Source organism: Elephantulus edwardii, unplaced genomic scaffold, assembly GCF_000299155.1.
Source record: "Elephantulus edwardii isolate Elephantulus edwardi_28Jun2011 unplaced genomic scaffold, EleEdw1.0 scaffold00005, whole genome shotgun sequence".
Classification (NCBI taxonomy): Eukaryota; Metazoa; Chordata; class Mammalia; order Macroscelidea; family Macroscelididae; genus Elephantulus; species Elephantulus edwardii.
Genome location: NW_006399755.1, coordinates 9,979,934 through 10,000,016, shown reverse-complemented (window position 1 = coordinate 10,000,016; position 20,083 = coordinate 9,979,934). Strand labels below are relative to the sequence as shown.

The 20,083-nt window shown below is 43.0% G+C and overlaps 1 protein-coding gene and 1 pseudogene across 1 annotated transcript in view; one reads left to right on the top strand and one right to left on the bottom strand.

Moving 5' to 3' along the window:
- The window catches only part of GLIS1 (GLIS family zinc finger 1), a 429,609-nt gene that overhangs the window by 90,878 nt on the left and 318,648 nt on the right, over nucleotides 1–20,083 (top strand). The gene's annotated exons all lie outside the window — the stretch shown is intronic.
- LOC102851733 overlaps nucleotides 588–20,083 on the bottom strand; it is a 185,595-nt pseudogene continuing 166,099 nt past the window's right edge.

Genomic DNA, 20,083 nt, shown 5'->3' with positions numbered 1-20,083 from the left:
AAAACAAAACAAAACCCAAAAAACAAATCTTGGAAATTTCAGTGAGTGTTTACAGTCAGTGAGTTTGCTAAACAAATCTTAATTGGCAATTCTTTTAGGATCTTTTACACTGTAGGACCCACATTGCTAAGCTCTTTAAAGACTTACAGTGTTTGCAGCTTCCAAAATACTAACAAAGTTATAAAAGAAATCAAATGACAGAAAGTCTCCCTCCTCTTCCAGTGGCATTATAAATAGACAAAAGGCACATAAATATAGGAAGGTGCAAGAAATAGGAACAAAGCTAAAGGAAGAGGTTTAGGCTTTCATTCCTATCCCACCCAAGGAACTGGGCTTCCATATTACTTTTATCCCAGTAATTAATCTGTGAAAAAAAAATCTTTATAAAATGTCTACAATTGTAGGAAGTGATCAGCCTTGTAAAACTGCAGCTCATTAACCAAGATTGACACAATCCCATCTACTTTTTTAAAAGGCAGAAACCATAATTTCTGAATACTTTTCCCATAGTTTCTCCCTCCCTCAACCCCTTCAAATACCACAGACTGTTCTTTAGAGAACAAAAAAGTCTCCAGTACAAAAACATTTCAGATATGTCCCGAGACTGCTGTAACACCAAACGTTCCCACGGTGATCTCTTTGTTTCCTTTGATTATGTCATGCAGGCTCGGCAATGATCCTGACTTAGTCTGTATTAGAGTTTTTATTAATTTTCCTTGGTCTTGAACTTTAGATCGCCTTCGTTTTAAAGCCCTCTTCTCAGTCTTTGTCTTTTGGGACTGTCTGTTGCACAGACTTGTGCAAGCTGAAATGCCACAAAAATAAGACTCTTCTGATTGTGATGAAGTTTCTGAGCTTCCTTCAGATGGAGGACCCTTATAAGAAGAGTGATAAACTTCTCCTATATTAGAAAAATCTCTCTGGTTCGTAAAGGGTTTCCTTCCTTTTATGTCTCCATTGGCTATTGGATGCAATGGATCTGCTGACTTGATGGTCTCAATTTTTTTCCATTTTATACTTGCAGCATTTCTTCTTTTTCTCTGGTGAAAACTTGACGGGTTCTACGATGTACAAATCATTTGGGTCTACTTCTTTGCCTGTTAACTGTAGAGACTTGGATCTGATGAGAGGGAATGAAGTTCTTCTTTTCAAATTCATATCATCATCATCATCATCATAGGAAGAGAAACACCTTTTAGGGCTTGGATACTGATTACTTTTAGGAAGTTTTGAAATATAATCTCCATTAAATTGAGAAGTATTCCGACAGCGCTACATACAAAGCATCAGTCCCAAGACAACACAGAGCACCAAACATATGACAAGATAGCTTTGTCGATCTGAAACCTCACGCTTTAATTCTGGCACATTTGCTGATAAGTTTGAAACAAGCTGTGTCATGTTGGTCAGCTGTGCCTGTAGCAACTGGATGGCTTCAGTTTGCCGCTACTCCTGCTCCTCTGCTATTCTCGATGTATTCTGAGGTTTCACTGTAGTTTTATTGAATGCCCTTTGCATTTCTTCCATTTGTTTTCGGTACCTTTGGCTAAGCTCCTCCAGATAGCGACCACTGAGAGACATGTTAACTTCTAAGGCTTTAATATGATTATTAAGTCTCATAAATACTGACTCCTTTTGATTTGATCCATGTACAAAATTTCCATTAGCATATCCTAAATCTGTAGAATTTTGCAATTCAGCATAAAAATCTGTAGCTGTCCTTTTTTGGAATACATATATAAATGGTGTTCAATGAGAGTTGCCCTTTATCGGAAACTCAGGAGAACTGCTGTAAGAAAATAAAAAAATGATCACCTGTTGCCTAAACCACCAGTAATACTTACGCCAGAATCAGTAGATGGTTTAATCTTAAACCTTCCGAGTGGAGAATTGGACATTAAGAGTATAGTAAGGGAAGATGAAACTGATATTCTAGATGACTTAAGTAGTGTGCACCAAAGTGATTTGATTAACCAAACTGTAGATTCAATTGAACTTGGACCAAGCCATCCTCAGACTCTTTCTCAGTCTCTTCTTTTTGGATGTTACTCCACAAATTAATACATTATCAAAACCAGAACTAACTGAATCTGTTGAACATGAAATAGGACATACACCCTCACAAGTAATTCCCCATGAGTATTCTGTTGAGGTTGATAATGAAAGAGAAGTCTGAAAGTTCTAGTTACATAGAGAAACCATCTATGATACATGAAAGTAATAGTAATGAAGTAATAGATAATACTGTTAAAGAAGACATATACTCCATACAAATTATCACAGAACTATCTGAAACAATAGTGCCATCTATAAACACAGCCACTATACCAGATAGTGAAGGTGGGGAAGCCAAAATGACCATAGCTGACACACGAAAGCCAATTTTGACTCCTTTTTGGATTCTTCATTACCTGAAGTAAAAGAGGAAGACCAGACTTCTGAAGATGCTCTCTTGTCTATTCCTGGATCAAGTGGGTTGCAATTAGACTTTTAATTCCCTGGCTACTGGTACCAAGAGTGTTGATTATGGAGCCAAACAAACTAAAGCTGTTAACAATCTCAATCTCAATCTCATGATGCTGCCATTTGGCCCAATAGTGAGAATCTTTGTTTTCTTGATGTTGAGCTTCAAATCCATATTGAAGGCTGCAGTCTTTGACCTTCTACAGCAAATGCTTCAGGTCCTCCTCAGTTTCAGCAAACAAGGTTGTGCCATCTGCATAATGCAGGTTGTTATGAGTCTTCCTCCAAACCTGATGCCACATTTCTCCTCATAGAGCCCAGCCTCCCAGATGATATGTTCTACCAATAGTTAATATGGAGACAGGACACATCTCTGGCATATGCGCTTCTCAATTTTGAACCATGCAGTGTTTCTTTGTTCTGACGACTGCCTCCTGGTCCAAGTATAGATTTCACATAAACACAATCAAGTGTTTTGGGATTCTCATTCTTCTCAGAGTTAGCCACAGTTTGTTATGATCCATACAGTCAAATGCCTTTGCATAGTCAATGAGACACAGATAGACATTTCTTCTGGTGGTCTCTGCTTTCAGCCAAGATCTATCTAACATTAACTATTAAACTTGTAGAGAATAAAAATTTTTCATGTGTACAATTTAAGTGACACTGATTACCTTAACCATGTTGTGCAGCCATTACCAATAACCAATGCTAAGTTTTCCATCATTATAAACAGAAGAAAGTCAGTGCGTCTTAACCAGTACTTCCCCCTTCCTCCCCTTGGCTAACCACTAAGAAACTTTGATTTCTATATATTTGTCTATTGTAGATATTTCCTTTAAGTGAGAGCATATATTTGTCCTTTAGTGATTGAGTACTTAGCATATTGTTTTCAAGGTTCATAATTTTTCTCTGTTGGTGAGTGATATTCCAGTATATGTATACATATAGCTGTTTCAACAGCAACAACAGCACAGAGAGAGCTCAGTTGCCCTAGTGGACAGAAAGTGATGCTACCAAGCCCAAGCCAAAGGTGGGTGACTTTAATCCGCGACCTTGGTTTTAATTGTTTTTGGTCGAATATTCTTCTAGGTCGTATAGCCCTGGTCTGTCTACTTGCTGTACAGAGGTAACTTGTGGTTGCTGTGAAGCTGAACACTGTGACACTGATGCATCAAATGCAGTCATGGTCACCCATGGTGAACAGTGTTTGGTGGAGCTCCCTGATTAAAAGAAGCTTGGAGGCAGGAGTGGCATCCACTTCTGAAATAACTTGCCTCCGGAAACCCTATGAACCTGGAGAAAGAATGAAAGTTATACAAGTGTTCAGGTCTTTCATTTATAGGGTCACTTTGAGTCGCCTAAGACTTGATGGCACTTAACAACAACAACATTAGTAGCAGATCATTTATAAGAAGTGTGGAGTCAATATTGTCCCAGATGCTTGACCTACCATATAAGTTAATGGTTTCTGACATCAAGCTCTTTCTTTTCTCGATTTCCTAGCTCCTCTGTCCTTTGAGTTCAATGATTCACTAGAAGGTCTCCCAGAGACTCAGACCTATCAGGAAAATGACTCACGTGGCCGTGGGTAGTGGGTTTGTTTTGCAGGAACTGGTGAATGATGGCCGGGATCCTGTAGTCTGTCAGTTGTGGTGCATCTGGGTGGTGACTGTGGGTGATACAGGCTGGTGGTGCAGGGACTGGTCGAGCAGCTGGAAGCTGTGTCCCACATGAGCGAGCATTGCCAGAAGAGAACACTTCTCACTGAGCTCTAAAGAGCCTATAAGCCTCTAGAAGGGTAAAGTTTGAATCCTAATTCTCCCCTCTTAATACAATACTTACTTCAGCATAAAACAAACAGTTAATATTTTGGCAATCAAAGACAATTTTGAATGATAAACTTCAGACACTCAGAACACCATGTTATGTTTATTCATGCATCTGTCGATGGGCATTTCATGTGTACTTCTCCTGTACCTCCAGTCACTTATAAATGTGTCTGACCACCCCTGTTGGGGTGACACCAGGATCTGTGCAGGGATCATCCCAGCCAGTGCTGAGAACATACTGCTGGCCATGTGTTTGGGAATGAACAATCCTGGACTCTTTTTTTTTTTTTTTAAAGTTTTTTATTGGTTTGCATATAATCATTCATATACATTGTGTTTTATATATGAACTTTGTGTTTTATACATGCACTTTGTGTTTTATACATTCATATGCATTATATTTTATAGAATTACCATAACTCTATGCCTATTATCATCCCATCTTTTCAAGTCCTTTTTGAGTCTTTCCCATTGTTTCACCCCTATCTCTACCCATTAACCTCTGCTAGTCTGGTGATTTCCCTCCCCCCCTTCTTCATTTCTCCTTCCCCTCTTGGACATTTATACATATATTACTCAGTTATCCTCCTATTTTCACAAGTCCAAATGCCCATCAACAGATGAATGGACTGAGAAATTCTGTTCACACAATGGAATACTATACAGCATAAGGAGCAACGATTTCATAAAATACTCTATACCTTGCGAGAGACTAGAAAGCATTCTGCTGAGTGAAAGACCTCAGTTGCCTAAGAACCTTGGCTCATTTTAAGACCTGAGTGTTACTTCAGTGAAAAAGAGCTATTCTTAGAAGGTACTGGAGCCCTTAGTTCCTCGCAGTCCTCACCTACTTGTACTTCCAACCCCCAAGGGCCTTTCTTGCTGGATAGATAATTGAGGGCGTGATACAGTCCACTCAGTGACACAGCAGAGATGGTGACACCAGCAACAAGAGTGCCTATCTGAGAAAAAGACATCATGCTGGCAGAGGTAGAGGGTCACCAAAAGAGAGGACGGCCCTCAACAAGATGGATTTAACACAGTGACTGCAGCCATGGACTTGAGCGTGGTAGAGGTCGTGAGAACGGTACAGGTCAGGGCGAGGTTCAGATCTGTTGTTCATAGGATCTCTGTGAGTTGTAGTCAATGTGGCAGTACCTAACAGCAACAACTTCTAAGATAGTCTCCTGAACCGGATCCCACGAGGGTGCCTGAATGGTGGAATAACCAGGTCCCATGTCTCAGAGCAGCCATCCCTGAGAAAGGAATGTACCTGAAAATTCAGCCTGCTGTGTGAGTCCCTAAGCATGGGCAGCCCTGTTGACTCACCTCTGGCTCCATCTGGACACTGTGACTGCTGCTGTCCTGGCTTCTTGCTTCACTGCTTTCAGGGCAGCCTGGAGAGCCAGGGACCCTCCTCTTTCCCTTTCTTCAGGCCTGCTAATATCTTCGCCTTCACAGCCTGCCTCCAGAGGTGACTCTCTCTGTCCCCTCCTCTGAGGTCTAGGACTGGGGCCACAGGGGGTGTCCCCTGCACTGGCAGCTGTGGAAGGGGGAGAGCCCTGGCTGTGGCCTGGCACACACAGCCTGCAGCCTCTGCCTCTGTGTCTTGCGGCCTTTACTCATTCTTCCCTCATCCCTGTGCTTTCGCCTATGTGTGTAAGAGACATTTCTGGATATAAGGCAATAAGTTTCTTATTCTGGATTTAAAGAAACGTAATAAAAAAGTATCTATAAAAGAAATTCACGGCCTGATGCTCCACAAGGCTGCAAAGCAGTTTGCAAATGAGTGGAAACACGGCTCTTTGCTTCTTGTGTTTCTCATCTCTCCTTCCTGGTCTTGAATTCTAAATAAAAAGCAAAATAATAAGGAGGAAAAATTTGCCATTTGAACTAATTTTAAGGGGAGTATCGAGTATTAACATTCAAAGGCTGTGCAGCCATAATTATTATTTCTAATATTTTTTTGTCACTCCAAATAGAAACTCTACATCCATTAAGCAATCGCTTCCCATTCCTTTTCATTCCCTGTCCCTTGGCCCCTGGTCACCTCTGATCTATTTTCTGTCTCCTTACTCATTGCCTGATGTAGATATTTCAGTTAAGTTCAATCATACAGTATTTGTCCTTTTGTCTGGCTCATTTCACTCAGCTTAATGCTTTCAGGGTTTATCTAGGTCCTAGCATGCATCCGAACTTCATTTCTCATGATTGACTAATATTCCATCGCATGAGTACAGCACATTTTGTTTAGCCATTCAGCTGTTGATGGACCCTTGGATTGTTTCCCTTTAGGGCTGCTGTGAATAGTGCTGAGATGCACATTGGTGTTAATGCACCTGAGCCTCTGTTTTCTAAGTCTTTTTAGAGTATATACCTCAATGTGGAATTTTTGGGTTACATGATGTTATGTTTACCATTTTTTGAAGCATGAGGCCCTTTCCCAAGGTCTGGTGCTCATGCCCACAATACATGCCCTGAAGTTTTACCATCCTCGCCTTTTAAGGGGTATCCTAGTGACATTTTCATCATGACAAATTTAAAGACATCACTTCTTTTTCTTATAAACAAAACAACAAAACTCTACAAACAATTCAATAAACAAAATTAAAAAAAAAACCCCACAACCAACCCAAAAAACTCAAACCTATTGCCTTTAAGTCAGCATAACTAACCCTCCACTGAGTTTCCAATGCTATAGGTTGCACAGGAGAAGATTGCTTGTTTTTCTTCCAAGGAGCTACTTAGTGATGATGGACCAGGTTGCCAGAGAGTTGTGGCCTTTGGCTTAGCAGTGCAGTCTCTTGTGTACCCGCCATGGTTTCAACCAATTATATGAGCCTAATTTGAAAGTAGGTGTGTAAGAGACATTTCTGGATATAAGGCAATCTGATTCCAAAATATTTAATACAATTGATTACATTTTTTATACCTTAAAATTAAGCTGACTATGCTAAACCCACAAGCACAATATCGTGCAGTGCCTCACTGTGTCTGAGCCACTGATCTAATTACGAGGAGCTCTGGTGGCCTGGTGGGAAGGGAGCTGCACTGCTAACCCAAAGTCAGAGCCGCTCTGGCAGTTCAAACCCACCAGCTGCTCCTTGGAAGAAGGAGGGACAGTGTCCTTTGATCCACTTTATAGTCTCAGAGACCTGCCGGAGGGTCGGCTCTGAGTCGATTCTGATTCTGTGACGATGACAGAGATCTCACTGTGAACAAACTAAAAAAATGTATAGCTGGATCCTAAGGCTGCATCTGGGGTTAAATGATGACCTATTCTGTATACAATCATAGCTAGAGATTTCAGCACTTCTTTATCACCTCTTGAGAAGTGTAAACTAAAGGACTAAAAACACGCTGCAGACGTTTATGAAAGGATCATCCTTTCCACTGGGGAGAAACGAGGGAAGTCTTCACAGAGGTGAGGGCCTTAAAGAATGGTCTGGGGGAAAGGTAGGCACAAAGGGGCAGTGAAGAAGGGGTGCTGCACAGTGGACTCTGGTGACTGGCTCTCTGGGTGTGCACATCTGCGTGAGGAAGGAGATCCTTCTCCCCTCCCGCCTCCTTCCCTGTCCCCCACTTTTCTCTTGCCAAGTGCGTAGAGCATATGTTGTGGGGACTAGTCAAAATATAGACTCAGACGGATTTATCCCCCATGAGCCCGTGGTTGCATTCCTGGGCACAGGAGGGAGCGGCGGGCCCGTGGAGATGTTTGCAGAGAAAACAGAACCTAATGAGAGTCTGATGAGGTGCTTGCCATGAATCAGGGACAGATCAGGCGTTGGTCTGCCACACACGGGGCCTAGCTGCCTAGTGCGGAGAACACTAACTTATCTGTTGCCTGTGGTGGGCTGTGGCGGTGGGAGGGCTTGCCTGGCCTCCAATGGGGCAGCCTGGTTCTTCAGATTGGACAGTGGCCCTAATGGCACGAGGAGGGCTGGAGGTTGGGGTCCCAGAGGCCTGAAGGCAGGCCATGTGAGTACAGACAGATTGGCTTACACTGGAGGCTATTTCCTCCTGTCTGTGATACAGCAGAACACCACCAGTGATTGAAAGTCGAGTGAGAGTTATTTACAGGTGCTGGTACAGGACCTGACACCCGGAAGCCTTCACAGATGGGAACAGTTATAATCACAGGTCTCTAAATGGAACAAAAGGTTTGCGTGTAAAGAGTAGTGGGTTGAGCTCTCCGAAGGGCACCACAGAAGAAAGACCTGGCAACCTGCTTCTGTAAAAATGATAGCAACAAATAAATATATACAAGAAAATGAAAGTTTTGCAGAGTTCTGGTGGCTTAGTGGTAAGGAGTCGCACTGCCAACACAAAAGCATGTGGTTCAAATTCACCAGCTACTCCATGGGGGGAAATGGGCCCTCTCCTCTGTGCGACTTACAGCCTCTTGAAATAGTTGAGGGTCAGTTATGAGTCTTTTCAGACACATCAACATACAGTAACAACACTAACACTTATAAGATAGAGAATGGTTGAATAGATTATACAGAGCTCTTAGTGGCTTAGTTAGTGGTAAGAAGTTGTGCTACCAACCCAAAGGAGCACAGTTTGAATCTGCCAGCTGATGAGGGAGAAAGATGGGCAGTCTCCTGATGTGTGATTTACTGCTTCTTAAAATCTACTGGAGGATTGAAAAATGGGCACAGGATATGAACAGACACTGCACCAGAGAAGACATTCAGAAGGCTAACAAGCCCATGAAGAAATGTTTAAAATCCCTAGCTCTAAGAGAGATGCAAATCAAAACAACTATGAGATATCATCAGACCCCAGTCAGAGTAGCAAAATTTAACAGAACAGCAAGCAACAAATGCTGGCAAGGTTGTGGAGAAACTGGAACCCTTATTCACTGTTTGGGAGTGTAAAATGGTGCAACCACTGTGGACGGCGGTATGGCGCTTTCTTTAAAAGTTGCAAATAGAGATACCATTTGACGCAGCAATTCCACTACTGGGTATATACTCAAAAGAGAGCATAACTGACATCCAAGCAGATATATGCACACCCATGTTTATCATGGCTTTGTTCACAATAGCAAGGAGTTGGAAACAACCTAAGTGCCCATCAACACAAATGGATAGAGAAGCTGTGGTATATTCACACAATGGAATACTATGCTGCATTGAAAAACAAGGGACTCATGCAATATTATTCAAAATTGGTGACCCTGGAGGACATTATACTGAGGGAAGTATCTCAGTCACAAAAGGACAAACACTGCATGGTGCCACTGTTGTAAAACAGGACTGACATCGGGGTTGAGGGGGAGACTGAGAAAGATGGGCTCAATAATGTATACTGCATTGAAACAGATGATGGAGAAAACTGTTTAAAAGGGATATGTGATTAGGTATTTTTATCATGACGGCAGTCCAGTGCAAAGACTGCACAGTGGAGTGGACCTGGGGGAAGGGATTGTAAAACAATGAAAGAATTTTTCTTTTACTTTTCCAAGAGGGTAATGTACTAGGGGAGGAGGGTTGGGAGGGGAGAAAAGTACAACAATGAATGAATGGAAATCCAAAGTCTCTATAAATTTTCATTGAAATCAATAATAAATTTAAAACAATTTACTAAAATATGGTAACTGTTTAAAAAAAATCTACTGGAGGGCCAACTATGGGTTGGTTCCGTCTAGACGGTACACAACAATAGCAATCTCTATGTTGGTTTCTGTTCTTGTTATGTGCTGTTTAGTTGCTTGTGACTCATAGCAACCCTATGTACAACAGCTTTGAACTTTATCCTGAGCCAATTTTATTGTCTCTGACTCACCTACTCCTATTACCTCAGTCTCTGAGTCAATTAATCTCATCTAGGGTCTTCCTCTCCTGCATTGTCCCTCCACCCATCCAAGCATGATGTCCTTCTCCAAGGACTGGACCTTCCAGACAGCATGCCCAAAGTGTGTGAGATGCAACTTCAGAATCTTTGCTTCCAAGGAGCAACCGATGTTCAACCTCTCTGGGACAGATCTGTTTGTTCTCTTAGCAGCCTATGGTATGTTCTATACTCTTCTCCAGCACCACAACTCAATGGTATTGATTCGTTTTCTATCATCCTTATTCATTCTCCAGCTCTCTAATGCATAGCATATAATTGTGAAGAATATGGCCTAGGCTGGGTGCACCTTAGTCTCCAGACTGACATCATTGCTCTTCAGTACTTTGGAGAGGTCCTTGACAGCCTATTTCCCAATGCTATTTGTCTTTTGATATCTTGGCTGCTGGTACCAAGAGTTTTGATTGAGGTGCCAAGCAAGTTGAAGCTGTTAACAATCTCAATCTCGTCTCCTGTCATAATGCTGCCAATTGGCCTAGTGAGGAGAATCTTTGTTTTCTTGATGTTGAGCTTCAATCCTTATTGAGGGCTGCAGTGCTTGACTTCCTCCAGCAAATACCTTAGGTCTTCCTCAGTTTTAGCAAGTAAGGTTGTGTCATCTGCATAACAGAGATTGTTGATGAATCTTCCTCTCATCCTAATGTCACCTTCTTCTTCATAAAGTCCAGCCTATAGGATGATCTGTTCTACATATAGATTGAAAAAGTATGGAGATAGGATGAATCCCTAGCATACACCTTCGCTTGATTTTGAACCATGCAGTGTTTTCTTGCTCTGTTCTGATGACTTCCTCCTGGTTTTGCATAAGCATGATCAAGTGGTCTGAGATTCCCATTCTTTTCAAATTTAGCCACAATTTGTTGTATATAAAATTTAAATATATAAAAATATACAGTATATACCAGCAACATATAGATTAAAAATATTTATAGTTTGTAAATTAGTTTAAACTAGATGGTACCCAACAACAGCAATATATATACATATATATTTAAATGACTATTTAAAATTTTTTTAAAGAGTATGTTGTTGTTGTTAGGTGCAGTTGAGTTGTAGACACTCATAGTGACCCTATGGACAAAAGACTTGAGCACTGCTCATAGAGTTTCTGGAGGCAAGCCATTTCAGAAGTGGATGCCACTTCCAAGCTTGTTTTAATTGGGAAGCTCCACCAAACACTGTCCACCCTGGATAACCATTGTCACATTTGACATGAGTGTCACAGTACTTAGTATCACAGAAACCACTACCTCCCTATAAAAAAACAACAACAACTTTGTTCTGTCTTTCCTCTGATGGAAAGGAGATGGTGATAAGATGTAGAAAAGACCCTTAGCTGGGTGCTGGGTGGTGGGGGCTTTAACCTAGTGTTGCAATTTCTGGGTCTAGTAGACTCATTATTGGTTTACCAAAGCTTTTGATAAAAGGAAGAGACTTAATATATCCATCAGCGAGGAGACTTTAGGGAATTACCTGATGTCTCAGAGCTTTGTCTTGGGCATCGGCACAGACTGACAGCAAGTTGATTCCAGCTCACGGTGACGTCCAGGGAGTCAGAATAGATTTGTGCTCCACAGGGCTGCCAAAGGCTAATTTGTTGGAAGTAGATAACCAGATATTTCTTCTGAGGCAGGCTGCGTGGATCCACACTGCCAACCTTTTGGTGAGCAACTTAGTGCTTCGTTGTTTGTACAGGCATATAGCATGTTATTTGGGGATTAAACAATATCCAGAAGCTTAGTGTCTGGAATTTAGGAAAACCTAGGTTCAGCTAGTCAATGATTTGATGATGTCTAGGAATAAATTAGCAACCCAATGGGATGATCTCAGGAGATGCTTGGTGTCATCCTTCCTTGCATGTACCTCTTCAAGACTTTGGTACCTCCCTGTTCCCTCAGAGTGTGCCTGATAGACCTGGGTGCCTTGAACTCTATGGAAGACGTCATGATCTGGAATCTTCCTTGGGGATATCTCTCCTGTCTGGCTCAGGCTCCAGCTCCCTTCTTCATTTTGCCTGTCTTAACCTTGTGAACACACCTTCCCTTAATTCTAGAAGTGCTAGGTTCTAGCTCAGGTTCTACTCTCACAGCTGTGTGACCTCAACCAAGTTAAAGGGTCTCTCTGAGTTTCAGTATCTTCATGTTGTTGTTGTTGTTATGTGCTTTTAGTTGCTTGCGACTCATACTGACCCTATGGACAACAGCTCTGACTGCTGCTTTATCCTGAGCCAACCTCTCTGTCTCTGATACACCTACCCCTATTACTCCAGCTACTGAGTCAATTAATCTCATTCAGAGTTTTCCTCTCTTGTCCTTCCTCCCATCCATGCATGATCTCCCTTTTGAAAGACTGGTTCCTCCTTGCAACATGCCCAAAGTATATCAGAAGGAGCTTCAAAATCCTTGTCTTCAAGGAACAGCCTAGTTTCAACATCTCCTGGTGAACCTGTTTGTTCTCCTAGCAGTCCATGTTATAGTTAACATTCTTCTTCAGCACCACAACTCAAAGGCATAAATTCTTCTATCATCCTTACTCATTGTCCAGCTCTCTGATTCATAGCAAGTAATTGTGAAGACCTTGACTTGGATCAGGCACACCTTAGTCTCTAGAAAGACATCATTGCTCTTTAGTACTCTGGAGAGGTCTCTGACAGCAGATTTTCCCAATGCAATTAGTCTTTTGATTTTCTGGGTGCTGGTACCAAGAGTGTTGGTTATGGAGCCAAGCATAGGAATAATATTAACATTAGTATAGGTTCCCAAACATCCTATATACAGCTTCTGGGGTCTTTTTTTATATCAAGGCATGGGAAGGGTCAATACTTCCATGATGGTAACAGATACTTCATGATGTATTCTGATCTCTGTAGGGTGATAGACAAGGTCCTTCATGTTCTAGCTCCAGGAGCCCGTTCTTACTGTCTCACTTCTGCCTCCACACAGGCCACCTTGAATTTTTCCATCCTCTGAACACGTCCTGTGCTTTTCTGCTTCTGTACTTTTTAGTCTCTCTTCTCCTAAACTGGAGAACTCCATTTCATCTCTCAAGCCCCAACTCAGATGCTGGCTGTTCAAGTCTTTACGTCTCTTTTAAGCAGAGTCAGAGCATTGAGGGTTAAACCAGATCTGATACAGGGGCTTGGTCCTTGTGGTTGAGCATGATTTACTCTGTGCTCTAGTTTAACTGCTCCCTTCTTTAGCTCTCCTCTCAGCTGTAAGCTCCCCCCAGAGAGGACCTTGGTCTGATTCATCTGCGCCTAGTTGAAGGCCTGGCACAGACCAAGCAAGGACCAAGCTTTCTGTGCTTCCTGTGCTCAGAGCTTTGCTCTGTTTCCCATCTGCTCTCCTCCCCTCTGAAGGGAAGACAGGACTGGGAGTCAGGGCAAAGCAGTGTCTTCTGTCTGAGAGGCATAGAAGCTGGTGGGAAGTGGAATGTGGCTGAGTCAGAGAGGGCACAGTTATGCTTTTTTAGGATGGAAAGTTAAGGGCCAGCATGCAGCCTCCAATATGGACTGGAAAGAAAAATTCACCCATTCATTTGCAAAATTCAGCTCCACTCATTGCTTTCGAGGCAGAACTGCCTCGGCTCCTGTTTATGGGAGGAGATTGCCTAACTCTCTCCCTCAAAGCTGCTGGTGGGATTCAAACCCCCAGAGAGGTACAGTCTTTGAGTTAGCTGCTCATCTCCCTGTGGACTGAGCTACCAGACCTCCCTTTCATACAGTGAGTTGAGCTCCTGTCTGTGCTAAGCATCACTCTAGGCCCTGGGGGAACTGATGTATGGTAGGGACTTAGCTGAAGGGTCATGATGTAGTGTGAGACATAGAAGAAAAGAGTGACCATAGGTGGAGTGGCTGCTGTAATGGAAGGACACTCTCCAGAACTATCAGAGTAGAGACGCTTGGGTGAGCCCAGGGAGGTGCCCCACAGATGGACATTGGAATAACCATAAGAAATTAGTTAAATGAAGAGCCCAGATGGAGGGCCGGGCAGACAGACTTGACACAGAATCTGTGCACAACAGCTTCTGTGTGTGTGTCCAGCTGGGGTTGGAGCCAAAGGCTGGAGGCAGAAGGGTGAGCAGAAGTAGTTCCTAGGGTCAGACCAGCCATCAGTGCTGGGTGGAGGATGGTTGGAGGGACAAGATAGCATCAGTAGATTCAGACCTGGGTAACCACAGCCAGGGTTGTTAGCTATTGGAAGAGAGAAGGGAACAGATTTGGTATAGCCATAGATGGGTCAGGACAAGGACAGGGCAGAGTGACGGAGGCAGTGGGAAGTCAGAAGGGTCACTTGAACCACTTGGGGATCAAGGAAGGCTGGTGACCTCTTCACATGTGACTGTTAACTTGAAAGTTGGCCGTTTGAACCCAATCAAGGTGCTTCAGAAGAAAAGCCTGGCCACACGGGCAGTCTGCTTCTGATAGGATCGTTGTTATTGTTAGGTGCTGTCGAGTCAAGTCTGACTCATGACCTTACGAATAACAAGTATGAACAACAGATCTGAACCTTGCTTTATCTTGGGCCATCCTTACCTTCTCTGATAGACTTGAATCCATTGTTACAGTCAGTGTGTCAGTCTCCTCCCTGTATGTCTTCCTCTCTTCCACTGACCTTCCACGTTTCCAAGCATGATGTCCTTTTCCTAACAGTATGTCCAAACTATGTGAGATGAACCTCGTCATTCTCGCCTCTAAGGCAGACCCTTGTTACATTTTTTCTTTTCTTTTTTTAAATTTTATTTTATTAATTTTAATGAACATTTACAGAGATTTTGGAATTCCATTCATTCATTTGCGTTTTTCTCCCTGCCCACCCCTCCCCCCATTTTTAACAAGTTCTTTGGTAGTGATGCTGTTGTAGGTGGGAAAGCACTTTTGAGTACTTATAGTTCAAATGGTGCAAAATTAAAAAAAACCCCACACCATTGTAACCATTCTAACACAGACAATTCCATGGTACTAAGGATGTTACACTTTTTCTAAGACAATGTTTGTGCTCTTGCAGCCCATGGGATATTTAGTATTCTCCAACACCACAACTCAAAGGCATCAATTCTTCTTCTGTCATCCTTATTTATTGTCCAATTCTCAGATGCACTGCAAGTAACCATGATCTTTAAATGGATATTATTGCACCTTAGTATTTTCGAAGAGATCCTTTACAGGAGGTCTTTCCCAGTGCAACATCTCTTTTGATTTCTTGGCTACTGGTACTAAGGGATTGTTGAGCCAAGTTAGATGAAATCACTGACAAGTATAATCTTTTTTCTGTCTGTCATCAGCCCTGTGGTGTAGATTTTTGTCTTCTTGATGTTGAGATGCAATCCATATTGAAGGCTTGATCTTTTACAGCAAGCGTTTCAAGTCTTCCTCATTTTCAGCAAGCTAAGTTGTGTCATCTGCATAATGCAGGTTGTTGATGAGTCTTCCTCTGATCCTGATGCTACATTCTTCTTCATAAAGTCCAGCTTCTCAAATGATTTGCTCAGCATACGGCTTGAACAGGAATGGAAAAAGGATATCGCCCTGACACACACCTTTCTTGATTTGAGCCATGCAGTATTCCTTTGCTGTATTCAGACAACTGCTTGTTGGTCTAAGTATAGGCTTTGTATGAGCACTATTAAGTGTTCTTAGATTCCCGTTCTTCTCCATGTTAACCATAATTTGTTTTTATCTACATAAGTGCCTTTTCATAGTCAATAAAGCACAAATAGACATCCTTCTGGTATCCTCTGCTTTCAGCTAAGATCCATCTGATATCAGCAATGAATCTATCCCTGGTGGCACAGCCTCTTATCTGGCTTTAATTTCTGGCTGTTCTTTGTTGATGTACTATTCCGGCCATTTTTTTTTAGAAAATAATCTTCAGCAAGATTTTTACTTGCAAGTGATATTAATGACACTGTTTGATAATTCTCACGTTCCTTTGTGTCATCTTTTTTGTGGGGGAAGGGAAACAAACATGGATCTCTTCAAGTCAACTAACGACATAACTTATCTTCCACATTTCCTGGCACAGACTGATGAGTGTAAGTATGTCCATGACTATGTCTGTCTGTTGAAATATGTCATTGGTCTTCCATCAGTTCTTGGGGGTCTTATTTTGTGCTAATGGTTTGAACTCCTTTCTTCGTTACCATTGATTTTTGAACATCTGCTACTTCCTGAAATGGTTTCATGTCAGCCAGTTCTTTTTGGTATAGTAACTCCATATATTAGCTCCATCTTCTTTTGATGCTTCCTGGATCACTCAAGATTTTGCCCATAGCATCTCTCAGTACTGCAACTTAAGGCTACAAAACCCTAGGAATAGTTCCATGTTGAACACACCGGGTCTCCATAAGTTGGGATTGATTCCCTGGCAACTGACAACAGCAGCATTTGAGGCCTGGTGACTGGAAGGGAAAGATGGGGATAAGAGAGCTGGTCATAGGCGAGGAGGGGAAGTGGCAGTTGTCTCTGAAAAAGAACTTGTTGGCAAAGAAGAGGGAAGCACAAAGAACTCAGTGGGGATCACTGCTACTCCTGCTACTCTGGTAATTTTGGCTTCAGAGAGCCAGTTCTGCTAATCAGATTGTAAAAATCAGGTACTGGGTTTTCTGCAGAAAATGAAGTAGATCAAAGGCAGGGTTGATTAGGCTCTGATTAAACATTGCCGAGGAGGGTCAGACTCATTACGGAGGAATGTACACAGGCCGGCAGTGCTGACGGGGGATAATAACAGATCGCGCCCAGCAGCACAGACACCGAGGCGCTCTGGGGACGCTGTCCTCAGCGGCGGAGCAGCCACAAGGAATGGTATGACCGCAGGCTCCAGTGGGAATGAAGGTGGCAGAGTATGTGTGTGTGAGCACGCAGGGTCAGCGAATTGTCTGGTCCCTCTCTGTGTGGCCTCTGGCCTCGCTGCAGCCTCTGAAGATGGGGACTGCTCTTGTGAGCTGGATGTTGGCCGAGGTCGGCCAGAATGTGCATGTTCTTTTACACCTGTTGATGTGTCTCGTCCTATTTCTGTCTCACCACCTTCTATCTTCTGTTTCTCTTAAAGGAGTCTCCTCTCACCTCCTCCAGGAAGTCTTCCCTATTTCCTCAATGGATCAGGTGCCTTTTCTGATTCCCTCCCAGTTCTCATCACTCGGGGCTGTCTTTGACCTTTTCTGCCCTTGAAAGTAGATTTCCTCTCCATGCTTTCTGTGTCCAGCTCATGGCCAGTTACTGGAGCAGATGTCAGGTCATCTTCGTTGAAATGGGCAGAACCCGTTTCTCTGGAACCCTACAGCTGATAAAGAGCTAAGCAGGCCCAGGCTGCACCAACCTGCCCTGGGATCGGCTGCACAATCCATAGCTGAGCTATGGTGGGGTGGTGGCAGTGCGAGGCACCTGCTGGCCCAGGTATGTGCCGCTCACTTCCGCCCAACTGAAGAGACAGGAATGGAACCTGCATAGATGGGTCCACGTGGGGAATATGGGAAGAGCCTGGATCTGTGGGCACTGCAGAGGCATCCAGGTCCTTGAATCAACAGCAATCAGCAACAGAATTGGCTGATTCAGGAGTTTTGCAGGGTCTTCACTTTGCTCTGCTGTGACAATGAGAGGCCTCTGAACAAGCCACTTGGTGGACTTGACCTTGGCTGCTTGACTCCCTTCTGGTGCTAAAGTGAGACGGATCTTCACAGGGCTCTCTCTATGCCTGGGCCCAAGTGGCACTAATTGATCCTGACCACAGAGAGGACACAGACAGAGACACCTCTAAAGGTTTCTGGGATTTCCCAAGATTTGGCTACCCTGAAATCTGGCTGACTTTGGTTTCCACACTTCATAAATAAATACACCTACTGTGGACCAGACCTTAGCTGAGCCCTGCGGACACTAGCAAATCCTGGAAGCCTGGCTAAGTGGGGAGGAGCCAGGCAACAGACATTGGGGTGGGGGGTCTATGTGTGGACCTGGGAATGGCCTGCCCATGTGAGGGAGCCAAAGATGCCCCCAGGCCTGGCTGGGGAAGTGCAGGGTTTAGAAGAAAGGAACACAAAAGCTCTTAACCTCCCAGCTGGAATGTGGACACTTCATCCATCCGCACTTCATCTCTTCTTTAGCTTGGTAAATGTTCAATTTGGGGAAGGGATTCATCACTAAGCCCCAGTGAAGTAAAGTTGATTAAGAAACTGAGCTCTGTGAAAATTGTCCATGCTTTGGTAGACTGGTGGGCCAGAGAGCCCCTGAGCGATAGGGCTAGACAGAGGGATTATACAAAGCCTTGTCCTTAAAACTCAGGTTCCTTCAGTGCTCCAGTCCCTTCTGCAGTGTCCCTAGTAACACACTGCCCAGGGTGTGCTTGATCTCTCTGCTTAGAGATGTGCATCACCTCATAATACCCTTATCAGGGCTGTGCCACGCATTTCCCGATGGGTATTCATAGGGAGCGATCATTTCTTGGGTTTACCCACCGACCATGTGCAAGACCTCTGGTAGTGCTGGAAGCAAAGAGAGGAGCTAATGGCTACACATGGTAACTTCCTTCGATGCTTCCCAAGGACCAGACATGGTACTACCAGGTTTTAGTGGATGATCTCATTAGATCTAGTCCAGCACTCCTTGCAGTGAATGTGTGGTTCCATTGTTATGCCCATTTCACAGATGAAGATGTGGAGTCCCACAGAGACAGAGTAACTCAGTGCCATTCATATAGATATTGAGCTGGAATTTGAACTCATAATTCTGCCCCTCATAGTCTCTGCCTTTGGTCACTGTGCTCTAGTTGAGAGTTGGCCTTTTGCAAGGGACCTAGGCTCTGAAAACTGCCTCCGTTGTCATACCTTCCTCATGTGAGGATGGTCCTAAGGGGTTACTGGGTGTAAATGCTCAGACAGTGCTGGGAACTTGGTAAATACTTAGGGAGTATTACTACTTGGTATGTTATGAGTTAAATTGTGGTCCTTCAAATGTATGTTGGATTCCTGGCCCTTGTACCTGGATGTGATCCTATTTGGAAATAGGGTTTTCTTTTATTATGTTAATGAGCACATTGCCATTTGGGTGGATCTTAGATGTAATCATTTTCATATTACTAAAAGACCAGAATAGACATGACATATATAGACATGACACACAGAGGGAAAATAAACACAGAATTCCAATGATTGTCAGTGAGCACCAGAGACGAGAAGAGAGGCTTACAGAACTAATGAATACCACTGAGACCCCAATTTGGACTTTCTAGCCCCTAAAAGGGTGAGAGATGCATTTCTATTTTTTTTAATACTTTTACTGTGATTTTAACAAAAGTTTTCAGAAAAGTTGGATTTTCATTCATTCATTGTTTCACACTTTCTTTTCCCCTTCTGTTCCTCTTCCTCTAGTTCACAATGCAATACACTGCCTAGTCTAAATAATTGTTGTACATATAATGCCCAATCATATATTCCTTTTAAACAGTTCTTTCCATCATCTATTCCAATGCAGTGTTCATTATCTATCTACTCTTATTGTTTTCCTCCCAACTCCCTATGTCAGCCCTGCTTTATAAGAGGGATGTTATGCAATGTTTGTCCTTTGGTGCTGAGATATTTCACTCAGCATAATGCTCTCCAGGCTCTCACGTATTGTATAAGGTTTCATGAGTCCATTGTTTTTTCAGTGCTGCATAGTATTCCATTGTGTGAATGTATCATCATTTTTTTAAATCCATTTGTTTGTTGATGGGTGCTTGGGTTGCTTCCATCTCTTTGCTATTGTAAATAACACAGCAATAAACATGTGTGTGCATACATCTGTTTGAGTGGCAGCTCTGATTTCTTTAGAGTATATTTCTAGTGCATCCTATCTCTATACCTTTTCAATCTATATGCAGAACAGATTATCTGGGAGGCTGGGCTCTATGAGGAGAAATGTGGGGTCAAGATTGGTGGACGATTTATCAACAACCTGCGTT